This window comes from Sapajus apella, unplaced genomic scaffold, assembly GCF_009761245.1.
Source record: "Sapajus apella isolate SASKATOON/1434 unplaced genomic scaffold, GSC_monkey_1.0 scaffold45, whole genome shotgun sequence".
NCBI lineage: Eukaryota > Metazoa > Chordata > Mammalia > Primates > Cebidae > Sapajus > Sapajus apella.
Genome location: NW_022436985.1, coordinates 4,901,508 through 4,916,883, shown reverse-complemented (window position 1 = coordinate 4,916,883; position 15,376 = coordinate 4,901,508). Strand labels below are relative to the sequence as shown.

General features: G+C 34.0%; 1 protein-coding gene across 3 annotated transcripts in view; it reads left to right on the top strand.

The window, feature by feature from the left end:
- Nucleotides 1-15,376, top strand: part of GRID2 (glutamate ionotropic receptor delta type subunit 2) — a 1,512,615-nt gene that overhangs the window by 781,192 nt on the left and 716,047 nt on the right. The window contains exon 1 of one of the 3 annotated variants that reach the window (XM_032239844.1): nt 6,979-6,989. The exons of the other annotated variants lie outside the window; for them this stretch is intronic. The gene's annotated coding sequence lies outside the window, so the exon portion shown is untranslated. Of the gene's footprint in view, nt 1-6,978; nt 6,990-15,376 lie in introns of those variants that run through there. 3 annotated transcript variants of the gene reach the window in all.

Below are 15,376 nucleotides of genomic sequence, written 5' to 3'. Positions count from 1 at the left end.
TACAGTTTCTCTTTGGTATATTCAAGTTGTCAGCATCGCTATTCTTGCACTTTGGGGCCACTATGAAGTAAAAATAAGAGTTACTTGAACACAAGCACTACTTATTTTTCTTAATAATGGAGATAGTCTATCTCATAACCCAGATGACTACTGTGTGGCTAATAGGTAGGTAGCATGTCCAATGTGCATACACTGGACAAAGTGATGATTCATGTCCTGGGTGGGAAAACGCAGGGTGGTGTGAGATTTTATTGTGCTACTCAGAATGGTATGCAGTTTAAAACTTATAAATTGCTTATTTCTAGAATTTTCTATTTAGTATTTTCAGACCATGGTTGACTCCAGGTAACTAAAGCCATGGAAAGCAAAACTGCAAATAAGGGGGTATTACTGTACAATGACAAGCCCTTCTCTGATTACTGCATTACAAGTTGAGCTATTTGCAGTGAGGTCGCCAACAAACCTAGAGATAGTACATGTTTTCTGAGATGGTATTTCCATTAATTCTTAAATTATCTCTTTTGCCAAGCACACTTATTGTCTTAGTTAATTCAGGCTGCTCTAACAAAATACCTTTGATTGGGTAATTTATAAACAATAGAAATGTACCTTTCACAGTTCTGGAGGCTGGGAAGTCCAACATAAAAGTGCCAGCAGATCTGATGTCTTTTAGGGCCCATGTTCTGTTATGGTGGAAGGGGAAGGAAGATCCATTAGGCCTCTATTATAAGGGTACTAATCCCATTGAAGTCATTTCATCAGGTTATAAGTCTCTGCCCTCTTGACCTAGTCACCTCCCAAAGACCCCAAATCTAATATCATCACCTTGAGAGAGACTTTATTATATGAATTTAGGGGGAACACATATTTGATTAATGTTGAATAGCCTAGAATCTTCAATGCAGCTATAAGCTATTAAAGAGTGTGAAGACTTTGTATTACCTTTTTTGTTACTCATTTGGGCATATCCTTAATAGTTGATTGAATGACTGGTTATAGACATTGACTGAAGATCATGATTATGATCTTCAATAATCAAAAATGCCAAATAAATTCAAATGCATTTTATGCTAAGCTATACTTCAAGATCCTTCAGTTTAAAAAACATGAAAAATGGTAATACAAGTTATAGTAAAATATAATTTTGCTGTTGAAAGGACTTTTGATACATGTTTTAATTTGTTACTAGCAAAAACCTTATGAGGCAAATAGAGTACAATGGTCACTGTGTACAAGTGTGTGTAAAGAGTGACTATTGCACTCTATTTGCCACATTTCTGGGGGTAAAAGAGATTTAAAAGGCTTGGAAATGAAATTTTCAGAATTATGGAAAATATCATTATGTTATTACTGTGAAAACATTTATTTGCAATTGGAACATCTAACTCTCATTAAAACAATTTCTATGGATATTATTTGTGAAAAGAGTTCAGGGCAGTATGTCATAGTAGGTGTAATCAATTATACAAGATTGCAGTTTCCTGTAAAGACACAGGGAAGAGAATGTCTTCATCAGAAATGTCATTTCTAGAGACTGCTCCTTTGATATATATCCACAAGAAACCTAATTTCCTACTCAAAGTAGTCTGTCCTATTTATATAAAAAAAGAAAATTCTCAGTAATCTTATGTTAGAGCTTTATCTCTTTTCCATTTTGAAGGGAGGTGTGGGAGAAGAGAAGGTGTTACATGTAATTTTATATACATCCATGTATTATTTCATTATTGCATTGCTATGAAGAAATACCTGATATTGGGTAATTCATAAAGAAAGGAGATTAATTTGTCTCATAGTTCTGCAGGCTGTACAGGAAGCATGATGCTGGCATCTGCTTGGCTTCTGGGGATGCCTCAGGAAACTTATAATCACAGTAGAAGGTGAAGGAGGAGCAGGCACATCACATGGCCAGAGCAGAAACAAGAGGGAGAGGAGGGACGCACTACACACTTTTAAGTGACCAGATCTCCCAAAACTCACTCACTATCATGAGGACAGTACCAAGGGGCTAGTACTAAACATTGATGAGAAGCCACTTCCATGATCCAAGCCCCTCTCACAAGACCCCACCTCCAACATTAGAGATTATATTTCAGCATTAGTTTTGGGTGAGGACAACATAAAATCTATATATAAATTAATATTATATTAATTTATACATTAATATTATATTAATTCATATAATATTATATGTGTGTGTGTATATATGTGTGTGTGTGTATGTGTGTGTGTGTGTGTGTGTGTGTGTGTGTGTGTGTGTTTAGAAGAAAATAGTTTCATTGTAAATGGATAGCATTTCTTTGAAAAGTCCATAAACCCTTACAGAGTAGAGGGAAAAATATCCGAAATACCAGGATGTTTTTTAAAAGGCATATTATAAATAGATTTCATCATACTCCTATCATTGTAAGCTTACAAGGGTATACGGATTCTCTAGTAGCACCCAACCCCACCATAGAAACAGGAAAGTAAAAATGTCTGATGATGAATCCTGAGTACGTAAAGCCACTTTGAAGAAGTGGAATTTTCTCAGGTCAAAATGTGACCAATTAAGTTAGAATGTGTCAGTTGGAGGAAGGATTGGTCAATTGAAGCAAGGAAAAGAGAGTAAGAGAGAAATATCATTATGCTGTCTCCTGAGAGAGGTACCTGAAAACCATCTTGTCAGTCAATCACTACCTTTAATGACTGAAGAAACTGAAACCCAAAGAGAAAAATGACTATTGCCCAGGGCACAACACTGACTTACATCTGAACTGGAACTAAAAATCGAGATTCCTCACTTACACCTTAGGTCCCTGGATTATAGAGCAAACACATTTACTGATGCTTTTTCTCTGAAATCTACAGTTTCTGGGCAATAGTAGGAAAAATGGAGGCTTACTTTGCTGTTGGTTGTTTTGGTTTTTACTTTTTTTAATGCTGATATCAATAGTTAGAAAGATTCTCATGTTAGTCTAGTATTTTTATTTGTCTTCACTTAGAAGAAACGTTTTATTTTTATATTTAAGTTGCACACAGAAAGTATTAGTGATAAAGATTTAAATACAGGCCTTTTAAACAACTTGCACAATACTACTTATAAAAACATATCAGAGAAAGGAGTCCACATGACTGAGTGAAAAGCTGTCTTTTGAAAAGTTGCCACAAATTTTATACTATATTTTTCAGGAATTATCTCCTTTCACTTCATAATTGCTGCTAGCAGGGGCCAAGCTAACCATTAAATAGTGTTTCTGACCTCATGCACTGTTCCATAGCTTTGTAAAGTGCATAGACAGTTTTTTTTTTACCCCCCAGAAATAGAAATGCTTCTCCTACTAAGTTGAAAGGCATTATTAGTGAAATTAGAATATGATAACAAACTGCAGATGGTAAAAGATTACTTCCTGGCAGAGAATAAATCCACATGCATTTTATGCTAAGTGAAATGTGATTATCAAAAAATTGTGATAATAATGATTGATTCGTGAATAGATAACTGTGATCTAGCTCCAGCTGCCAACTATATGTCTTAATCAGATCATGACAGAATCACTGATTAAAGATAAAAGAAAAAAAGAAATCATAATATATTAGAATGAATATACTATGTTACAACAGTCATATGAGTTTTGATAGTTGCTATAAAATAAATAGAATAGCCATTTTAGTTCATTTTAAACTAAAATACATTCTTCTGCCAAGTTTAAAATGATCTAAAATATATCTTATTACAAAATTATTTTAGTCTAATAAAACTTCAGGCACTTTTGAAATGAATGTTTACAGACTAAGCAGGCAACAGACTGTACTTGATATATTACCACTACAAAAGCTTTTGTGGAGTATGCTAGCTATGAATTTCTAGCTATGAATTATATGTTCTGAATTATTACACATTACATTATACTCACAGTTTAAGAAATATTTACTGGATTATTCTATATTCCAAGAACATCTGAGTTTTAAAAAATACACATCTTTCCTTTCATGGAACTTATATATTCTAGTCTTATTACAAAATAATATCAATATTTTCATATAGTGTGAATAGGGACTGCTAAAGAACACTTTTCTTATGATGGACAGATTCTTTCCACTCTGTTCCTCATACTATTGTTGACTCCATTTAGGGATATTTTTTATCAGCAGGATTGGCTTATTTCTGTAAACAGTAGAATCTGAGTAACATAAAATGAGCTACTGGGGCTAATAGCACATTTATAGCATAACTAACGTACCTTACACCATGTCTGCTTTAATGATTAGATCACACCTTTCCTGTTTACTGAATTCATTCATATTCACCATATGTTCATTAAGCACCTAAAACAGACCAATCTGTGTTCTAGGTTTAGGGCATGAACCCCTGAGCAAAACACATAAAGCTCCTGCTCTTATGTAGCTTGTATTTCATGAGGAAGAAAGAGTAAAAATAGAGAAACAGATATATAAAATACAGTCAAATGATGATCACTATTAAGGAAAATATTAAGTAAGATCAGGAGATAGCAACAGGGATGCTAATAAGAGGGGCTTCAGAAACTGAGGATTTGCATGAAGAAATAAGACGAAGGAATATCTGGGTGCAGAGTACTCCACGCAGAAGAAATAGAAGGAAAGTGAATTCACAGAACAGTGTGACCAATGAGTGAGCCAAAGAAGAGTGAGAAAGGCTGATGGAAATAGGAGTTTAGGTTATATTCATAGCCAGGCAGAAGCTTATAAAGAGTCTGTGGGCCATAATAAGAGAGTTCTCCTGAAGAATTAGGACTTCTCTTCGTGTAGTGTGTATGTCTGAATGGCAAAGCCATCAATAGATAAAATATTCATAAAAGAAAAAAATTATCACCGTGTCATTCAAAAGCAGTACACTCTTTCTAATCAAAATTAATACTTAAAGTCTGTTTAAATGTAATTAAAAACTGTGATTGAGTTTATAAGGTGCAAGGCACCGGATTTCAAAAAAGCATTGGAAAATACAATGTCAAATCCAGAAGACTAGACACGTAAAGGTAACTACAATGCAACAAAGGCTTAAATATGTTATAGGAATAATTAAGGAGTAGATAAACTTCCTCCTCTGCTTTGAATGTAAAAAGATGCAAAACACTTTTTCCTACCTGCAAAATGGGAAAAAGCCAAAAATCTATTCAATTCTAATTTTTTTAAAGCTGTAACTTCTTAAAGTAACCAAATAACCTGAAATCCAAAGAGGGACAAGTTCTTTCAAAAAGGGACAGAAAACAAAACAGTACAGCCTAGAGATAACCTATGAGCGAGAGGTTACTGTTTTCCATACCAGCTAGGAAGAATCACTTGTGATTTTTATGAACTCATAAAGGCTAAATGTGAACTACCGTTATTTATTTGGAAGAGCAGACACAAGAGGAGTTTCTGTTTATTTGCAAGCTATTGCTGTACTCTTCCAGCCAGTGCTCTTGAGAAAGTTGAGATCAGAAGAATATGAAACATTGTTCTCTTAGTGGACCTACGGCTGTAGGGGACCAGGCATAGTACACGTGGGCCTTGAGCAGTAGGAGTTTGAACTTTGCAGGCCCACTTTTATGTAGATTTTTAAATAAATATATTGGAAAATTTCTTGGAGGTTTGCAACAATTTGAAAAAGACTCATGTATGAATGGTATAGTCTAGAAATATTTAAAAAATAAGAAAAGTTTAGGTAAGTCATGAATTCATAAAGTAAACTGGATAAGTCTATTTTATGACTAGATACTAGTCTATCATTTACTACTATAAAATTTACACAAATCTATTATGGAAGGTTAAAATGTATCAAAACTTACAGACACACTTACAGACCTTACATGGCGCCATGCCCAGTCTAAAGAAATATAAACAAATGTGTAAATGGGCATTTAATTAAAACTGCATAAAATTAACTGTAGCACATATTGTACTACTGTGATAATTTCAGAGCCAACTCCAGTTGCAATTGTGGTGAGCTCAAGTGTTACAAGTAACATGGTGTGAGCCGTTTGTCTCTCCCGTAAATTGTATATTATAGTAAAAAGTAACCTCTCACAGTTCTTGCGTATTTTTCACCAAGTTTAGTGCAATATGGCAAACCTTGGATAATAGCAAGGGACCCATACAAAGTGTGACTAGTGATGCTGGAAGCGTTTCCAAGAGGCAGAAAAAGAAGCCATGACATTGACATAAATTATCAATATCAGTAAAGGGAGAGCCAATATTACTTCAAATTTCAAGGGAATATCACGAACACCTTTATATCAATAAATTTGACAATTTAGATGAAAAATGCAAATTACTTGAAATATAAGTTACTTAGGAAATAGATAAGCTGAATATGCCTATATCTGCTTCTAAAACTGATTTTATAATTATAAATTCTCTCACTATTAAAACTCCAGGCCCAGAAAGTTTCACTGGTGAGTTCTACCAACTTTTCAGGAAAAATAACATTAATTATACACAAACTCTTCCAGAAAATTGAAAATGTGTGACTACATTCTAACTCATTTACTGAGGCCAGCATTATCCTTGCAAGGATAATTTAACATTCAGAAATCAATCAATGTAATTGCCCATATTAGCAGACTAAAAAAGAAAAACCATATGGTTTTCTCAATAGATGCAGAAAAAACTTTCAATAAAATCCAATATCCATTCCTGATAACTCTGAACTACTCTATTCCTGAGCAAACTCTATTCTCAGCAATAAAAGGGGACTTCCTCAAACTCACAGAGAGCATAATCCAAAAATCTTCAGGTTACATTATTTTCAACTGTGAAAGACTGAATATTTTCCCCTAAAAAAGCAGGAAAAGGAGAAGGGGGGCTGCTATTACTACACCTATTTAAAATTGGACTGGTGGTACCAGCTAGTGTAATAAGGCATGGAAAAAAAAAATAAAGGTATACAGATTGGAAAGGAAGAAGTAAAACTGCCTTTATTTGCAGAAGACATGATTCTCTCTGTAGAAAATCCTTCAGAAAAGGAAACTAGAAGAAGTGAGTTTAAGAAGGTTTCGTGATATAAGATCCATACACAAAATCTTATGTATTTCCATATTTTCTGGCAATGAAATTTGGAAATTAAAATAGAAGTACCACTTACAATAGAATATAAAATTATAAAATACTTAGGAATAAATTGACAAAGGCACAAGATCTGTACACTGAGTACTACAAAATCCTGCTGAAAGAAATTTTTTAAAAAGCTAAATAAAGGAAGTTATGTACCATGCTTATGAATTGGAATACTCAGTATTGTTAGGATGTCAAAGGTATCTCTTTTTATAAGCACATAGACTGCTGAAGAAATAAGGTAATTAAAATAGCATGGTGGTAGGGGAGTGTGTGGAATGGCAGGAAGATACCTTAACAAGGCAGGGAGCTGGAGATGAGCATGAAAATGTAAATCAGTGCCACGTAATAAAGAATTCTGTATGCCATGCTAAAAGATTGGCTTTCCCTTGCAGAAGTTGTATGATGACATTGGAAGTTTTATGTTTAAAATTTTTATTTTAAATTGGTTTTAGATTTTCAGAAAAATGTGACAATGGTAAAAAGAATTCACTCATATTATTCACACCCCTCTTCCTCATGTTAACATCTTCTATAATCAAAGTAAAATTATCAAGAACAGTCATTGAACATTGGTGCAGTATTATTAACTGAACCACAGACCTTGTTCAAAATTCACCAGCCTGTTTTTTAGTTGTTGTTATGGAGTCTGTCTCTGTCACCCAGGCTGGAGTGCAATGGCATGATATCAGCTCACTGCAACCTCCAACCCTGGGTTCAAGCGATTTTCCTGCCTCAGCCTCCTGAGTACCTGGGACTACAGACCTGTGCCACCACGTCCGGCAAATTTTTGTATTTTTAGTAGAGATGGTGTTTCACCATATTGGTCAGACTGGTCTTGAACTCCAGACCTCAGGTGATTCACCCACCTCAGCCCAACTTCTTTATTAATGACTTTTTTTTTTTTTCTGTTTCAGGATTTTTGTCTAAGATCTTATATTTCATTAAATTGTCATTCCTGCTTGGTCTCTTCTAGTTTGTAACAGTTCCTCAGTCTTTTATTGATGACCTTTAAAACATGGGAACGACATAATGCCATTAAAACATAGATATGATTGTTTACAGTATAGATGATTGAAGAAAGGTTAGGCTCTAGGCCCAGTGCTGTAAAATCAAGCGAGCTTAAAGACAGTTTTGGTAAATGAGTATGTGGTGATATCATTTGAATTAAGGAACTGGCAGCAGTTATATCAAGAAAAGAAGAGTTTTGAGAAACATTAGGAGTCAAATTAACATTATGTGATAACCAAGTTGAGATGGAGGAGCATGAGAAACAAAAGAGAAGAGATAATTAAAGATGACTTCTGAGATTGGGTTCTAATAGTCTAGAAAAATAGCAGTAACTGAGAAAGCAATGCAAAATACTATTTCTGTCATTCTCTATCTTTCTCTTACAGAAACATAAAGACACTGTTACCCACATCTTTCTCAAGATTTTGTTCTTATTTTTAAGGGATATAATTTTCTGGAATATATTAAATATCCAGTCATTCATCCAGAAAGAATCAGTTTAAAATACAACATGTTTTATATTATGCAGAACAATAATTTTAATAAATAAAATTTCTATAAAATAATTAAAAGTTTTAAAGACAGACATGTAATATGATCTGAATTATTCTTGCAACAATTATGTTTAATCCTCACTCTTTGCTTGTTATGATTATGATTATGAAGGTGAAGATTAAATTTTATCTATAAAGATCAAATACAACATTCTGCATTCATCTAGTTTCCTAAAGTTCAATTTCTGCATCTTTCATCAGCTGCCAGTTATGTAGTATAGGACAGAGAAGGTGTTGTTTTAGATAAACTGATAATTGTATAAATCTGCAGACTATTGGGAAACTTCATGCTTTCTAAACACAGTATGAAGCAAAATATTCCTACAAGACCGACAATTTCATTGTACATAATTTTAAAATTTCTGAAAAGCTACATAAATAATAAATAAATTTTAAAAACAAGATTAAAGGCAGTTATATAAATGCAGATAAAGGGTGGCACTAAGACATTTAAAGTTCTCCTTCATATTAATAGCAAAATTACCAACTCCCTCAAAGATTTTATTTATTGCCTATGCATTCTCACTTTGCAACACTCTCTACCATGCTCTCTGCACTCCAGCCACTTGGCTCCTCTTTCTGCCTTTCTGGTATTTCATTATCTTTGTGTCACAGAATATTTGCACATTCAATTTCTTCTTTTGGAAACATTTTGTTTACTCTTTTTCATCAAGATAACTTCCATCCACTTAATTAGTTCCTACTTATCCTTCAAACTGCATCTCTATATTCAATCTGTAGTAAATGCTTCTCCAATCTCCAGTTTCAGAAAAATGGTTTTGTGCTATCATAGAATAATGTTCTCTTTTGGCCTACCACCTACTCAGCACCTCATTATACATTCACGTGAATATCTTCTGTCTCACCCATTATACTCTTGCCTTTTTTGGGCGATCTTGCACCCTATGTACCTGGCACTTGTCTGATAAAAAATACATTTTACGTATATAATATATGGATATATGCATACAAATATATATCCATATATTATAAACTTATAAAATATATAAATTGTATCAAAATATAAAAAGTAAACATCAAAAAATATGTATTCCAGCCTTGTCTTTATTACTTAATAGCAATATAAAAATAAGCCTCAATTTAGCTTTGAATAAGGGGGAATAGGAATCAATCTAGCCATGCTAATCAAATGATAAAATGTATGTGAAACAATTTTGTAAACTCCAAGCAAAATAAAAATAAAGTAATATTTCATTATCATTTTTATTACATCAATGATGGTAGAATCACTTTAGCTTTAATTGAAAGTGTACTCAATACTTTCTAGGTTCTTCTCAGTACCATTTGGCAGACTTGTTGAAATTTTCCTTTAAAAACACATGGAGCTGAAATTATTTGGAACTGAAACCATAGAGAATCAATCTTTTTTTTTTGGAAGAAAGAAAAAGAAAATTAAAAAAAAAAAAGAGAAAAAAAAAGAATAAAGGAAAGGAAGAAAGAGGAAGAGGGAGAGAGAACAGGGGTGTTGCTTTATTGCCCGGGCTAAAATGCAGTCCAAAAATGGGTATGCCTGTAATTATGTTTAATAATAGAGACATAAAAAAAATGAGGGAAGAAAATAATAAACAAGCAGCCAACCAATATTTCATTTAAACCTGTAAATAAGTGTGATGTAGCACTGATAAGAGTGTATATTTTGTGTATTTAAAGTGGAGAGTTCTATGAATGCTAATTAAGTCTATTTGTTCCGGATCTGAGTTCAAGTCCTGAATATCGATGTTAACTTTCTGTCTCATTGATCTGTAAGTCTCCCACTATTATTGTATGGGAGTCCAAGTCTCTTTATAAGTCTTATATATCTGGGTATTCCTGTATTGGGTGCATATATATTTAGGATCTTTAGCTCTTCTTGTTACATTGATCCTTTTATCTTTATGTAATATCCTTCTTTGCTTCTTTTGATCTTTGTTGCTTTGAAGTGTATTTTATCAGTAAAATTTGCAACTCCTGCTTTCTATTTGTTTATTTTTGCTCTCCATTTGGTTGGTAAATTTTTCTCCATCCCTTTGTTTTGAGTCTTTGTGTATCCTTGCATGTAAGATGGATCTAGATGTAGCATACCAATGGGTGTTGGCTTTTTTTGCCTGTCTGTGTCTTTGGATTGGGGGATTTAGTCGATTTAAATTTAGAATTAATAACAATATATATGAGTTTGATGCTGTCATTTAATGTTGGCTGGCTGTTTTGCCCATTAATTGATGCAATTTCTTAATTATGTTGATGTTCTTTATTTTTTGGCATTTTTTAGAAAGGCTGATACTGGTTGTTCCTTTCTATTTGTAGTGGTTCTTTCAGAAGCTCTTGTAAAGCAGGCCTGGTGGTGATTAAATCTCTGAGTCCTTGCTTGTTCACAAAAGATTTTATTTTTCCTTCACTTATGAAGCTTAGTTTGGCTGGATGTAAAATTCTGGGTTGAAAGTTCTTTTCTTTAAGGATGTTGAATATTGGCCCCCACTCTCTTCTGTCTTGTAGGGTTTCTGCTAAGAGATCTGCTGTGAGTCTGATGGGCTTCCCTTTATGGGTAACCTGACCTTTCTCTCTGGCTGCCCTCAGTATTTTCTCTTTCATTTCAACCCTGGTGAATCTGGCGATTATGTGCCTTGAGGTTGGTCTTCTTGAGGAATATCTTTGTGGTGTTCTGTGTATTACCTGGAGTTGAATATTGTCCTGCCTTGCTAGGTTGGGAAAGTTTTCCTGAATAATATCCTGAAGCGTATTTTCCAGCTTGGATTGATTCTCTTCGTCACATTCAGGTACACCTATCAAACGTAGATTAGGTCTTTTCACATAGTCCCATATTTCCTGGAGACTTTGCTCGTTCTTTTTTATCCTTTTTTCTCTAATCTTGTCTTTTTGTTTTATTTCATGAAGTTTGTCTTCGACCCCTAATATCTTTTCTTCTGCCTGATCAATTCAGCTGTTAAAACTTGTACATGGTTGGCGAAGTTCTCGTGTTATATTTTTCAGCTCCATTAATGCACTTATATTCCTCTCTAAATTGTGTGTTATTTTTAACATTTCATCAAACCTTTTTTCAAAGTTCTTAGTTTCTTTGCATTGGGTTAGAACAAGTTCTTTTAATTCCCAGAAGTTTCTTATCATCCACTTTTTAAAGCCAGCTTCTGCTAATGGAACACAGTCTTTCTCCATCAGACCTTGTTCTGTTGCTGATGAGGAACTGTGACCCCCTGTAGAGGGAGAGGCGTTCTGATTTTGGGTATTCTCAGCCTTTTTAGGCTGTTTTCTTCCCTGCTTTATAGATTTATCCATCTGTGGTCTTTATAATTACCGTCTTTATAGTTGGGTTTCTGAATGGACCAACTTGTTGATTCCTGGCGCTAGAATCTGAGCAACCCACTGCGCCGGCCAAAACAGCGGCTTTAAGATTGATGGTGCTTTTCTGACTCTGCACCAAGAACTGCCACTCCAAGGCAGCGGCAAAACCGCCTCACCGGCCTCAAGAGTCGCGCTGGCGACACGTGGGGTTCCTCCGCTGGGAATCTCCCGGTGGGTGAGCAACAAAAATTGATCTGAAAGTGTGGCATCCTCTCGTTCCCCGCTCTTTCAGTGGGAGCTACATTCCTGAGCTGCTAGTGCTCAGCCATCTTGGATCTCTCTCGAGAATCAATCTTTTAATCACCAACTCAAACTTCTTTAAAAAAGAGAACACTGTTAAGGATTATTCTTATTTTTCTTTTCTTTCTTTTTTTTCCTTTTTTATATCTGGGAGTCCAAATTTTTCTGAATTTTGTAATAAGGGAGAGTTAAAATCCTTTTAAATTTTTATATGGCCTTTTATGTTTAAAAACAATGGTTTATTTTGTAGTTCTTTATGGCCCAGACATTCTAATCTAAGTCAGATTTGAATCCCATCTATGCCATTTACTAGTGTTATGGATTTACTAGTGGTATGACAGACAATGCATTTAATGTCACTGAGTCAGAATTTTCTTACTTGAAAATGGGAATAATAAGAGATTCTCTGCACATGGTTTTTAGAGATATAAATTGAAAAATAAGGTAACTTATAATATGTGCCACGTTAAATGTTTAATTCTTCTCAGATTTGGATCACTAATATAATTAAAAGTTCATATTGGCTTTAGATGAATAAAAAAGTAGTTGACTGAAAATTACTCAGCTGAGTTCATTTGATGGCTGGTAATCAACCATTCTAGCATGTTTATTTTGTAAGAAGGAACAAAATCTTAACACTTTTTAATTAAAATAAATTTTTTTGTATTTTCATTTCCTAAGTAGATAATTATAATTAAATTGGACCTTGTAACACTATTTATATATAAAGACAAGCTTTATTTGGAGAAATTGGTCCAGATGATTTTATTTCTGGCAAACTACATTGATGATATCCCAAATATAGACCATCTTTAAATGTCACATCTCAAATGGTTGCTTAAAATCATATTTGCAAAGAATTCTAAATGTCTAGATAAGCTGAAATTGTTTTCTATTACTGTATTCCTAGAAGTGTAAAAGCAAATGTCTGGAGCTTTTTGTTAGAAGATTTAAAAAAAAAATCATCAATATTATGTTTGTGATTCATTAATGAAATAAACAGAGAAAAAGCAATTAGATTACATTTAGTTGTCAGAGAAAGAATACAAAAATAGTGAAGCTTCACTGCCCGGTTTTGGTCATTGTTGAATATGACTGAAAATTATTGAGAAAAGTAATAAAAAAAATCAACAAATAACAAATATTAGATGTTCTGCAACAACCACTTCAAAGAGCATTGCAGTTACAATCCACCAGGCTAATGTTTTCAGAAAAGGTTACACATCAGAACTATTCAGGTAACATTTTATAATGCAAATATGTGATTAAAAGCCTGGACTGAATAAACTAGAAACTCTAGGAGTAGACTTAGTCATCTCTAGTTTTTAATCTTCACTTTTGATTGTGATGCAGGGCACATTTTGGAAAGTCTATGGTGGACAGACTGGGAGCTCTTTGAGAATAAAACCAGTCACATACACTTTCTGATCTCCAGATAAGTTCCTGGTACATGGTTGAAAGTTGATATGTATGTTGATGAATATGTATGTCTTCATCCCTTCTGTGCTGCTATAACAGATTACCTGTGACTGAATAATTTGGAAGGAACAGAAACTTATTTTCTCACAGTTCTAGAGGCTGGGAAGTCAAAATCAATACATTGGTATCTGGAGAAGCCCTTCTTGCTGTGTCATCCTATGGTGGAAGGCCAAAGAGAAGGCAAGAGAAAGGCAAGAGGAGGCCAAACCTGTCCTTTTATAAGGAGCCCACTAGCACAATAATAGCATTAATCCATTCAAACAGGTAGTGCCCCCATGACCCAAACACATCCCATTAGGTTCCACCTCCCAACACCACCACTTTGGGAATCAAGTTTTCAATACCTTAACTTTGGGGGACACATTCAAACCATAGCAGTGTATGAATGTAATGTGCTAAAGTCCTGCTGTGACTTAACATCACTGGAAGAAGTTATATCAGGACAAATTGGTCAGTATAAACAAGTCAGAAAAAAAATCACAAAGAATATATGGGTTCAAAAACTGTAATGCTACCCAAAAATGTTTTACTGAGTTCTCAATGAGTATTCAGTAAGTGGTAATAAATTTTTTTAACTCTATGCTTTTTATTTTTTATCTTATTTTACTAAAGAAAAAAAAGACTCAAAATGCTTAGCTTAAGAAATGAAAATGGTAGTTTACATGAACATAACTTAGCTTAAATGTATACATTTATAGAGCAGAATTAAATTCCATAACTGTAGAGTGACCACAAATGGTAAAAGTGTTGCTAATTGGAATTGCTATTAAAAATAATAAAAATAATAGTTGTGCTTTTGGCAGTTAATTCAAAACTCGAAACATCTTTGATAGTGTTAGAATCTCAAACAGCTGGAGTCACAAACCAGCAGGCTTTTCAATATGGTGTATATACAGATGTTTTTTTTATATGTGTGTATATATAGTGTAAATAAATCACAAAGCTTGAAAAATGATAAAGAAATATGCCATTAAGATGGTCTAGGTTCAGATTATTTTAATTTAAAGTAGTTGATAAACACACACACACGTTCTGATCTTCCAAATTCGGTTCTCCTTCTATATCTAATGAACCAACTATGTATCCTATGAAACTACAACTCATAATAATAAAGTCTTTTAATTGTCAAGACATGAAATTCTTGCAAAAGGTCGTCTACTTTATTAAGCTTTGTTTCTGTTCTTATTGCAGCCTTTTATTTCCTGAAATCTCTTTTCAGCTGACATGAGTTATAGTCTATTTTTTATACTAACCTTAATCTAGGTCCCTATAGTTCCAGAGCAAATCAATTTCTATCTTCCATATTTAACCGACATTTTGTTTTGGCAAAATTGGCATCAAATAGAGCCTAGAAGGGGAAACGGCAGGTTACTGTGGAGGCCTGTTCTTATACGTGCACAACTAGTGTTTTATTTTGAGTCGTCCAGTCCCAATTCATTTTAATTGTGTGAAGTCTTCCTTTCCTCTTCAGTGTCGCTACCTCCTTTCTCTCTCTCTCTCTCTCTCTCTCTCTCTCTCTCTTTATATATATATATATATATATATATATAATTGCACTTTAGGTTCTGGGGTACATGTGCAGAACATGCAGGATTGTTGCATAGGTACATACTTGGAAATGTGGTTTGCTGCCCCCATCTCCCCCATCACCTATATCTGGCATTTCTTCCCACGTTATTCCTCCC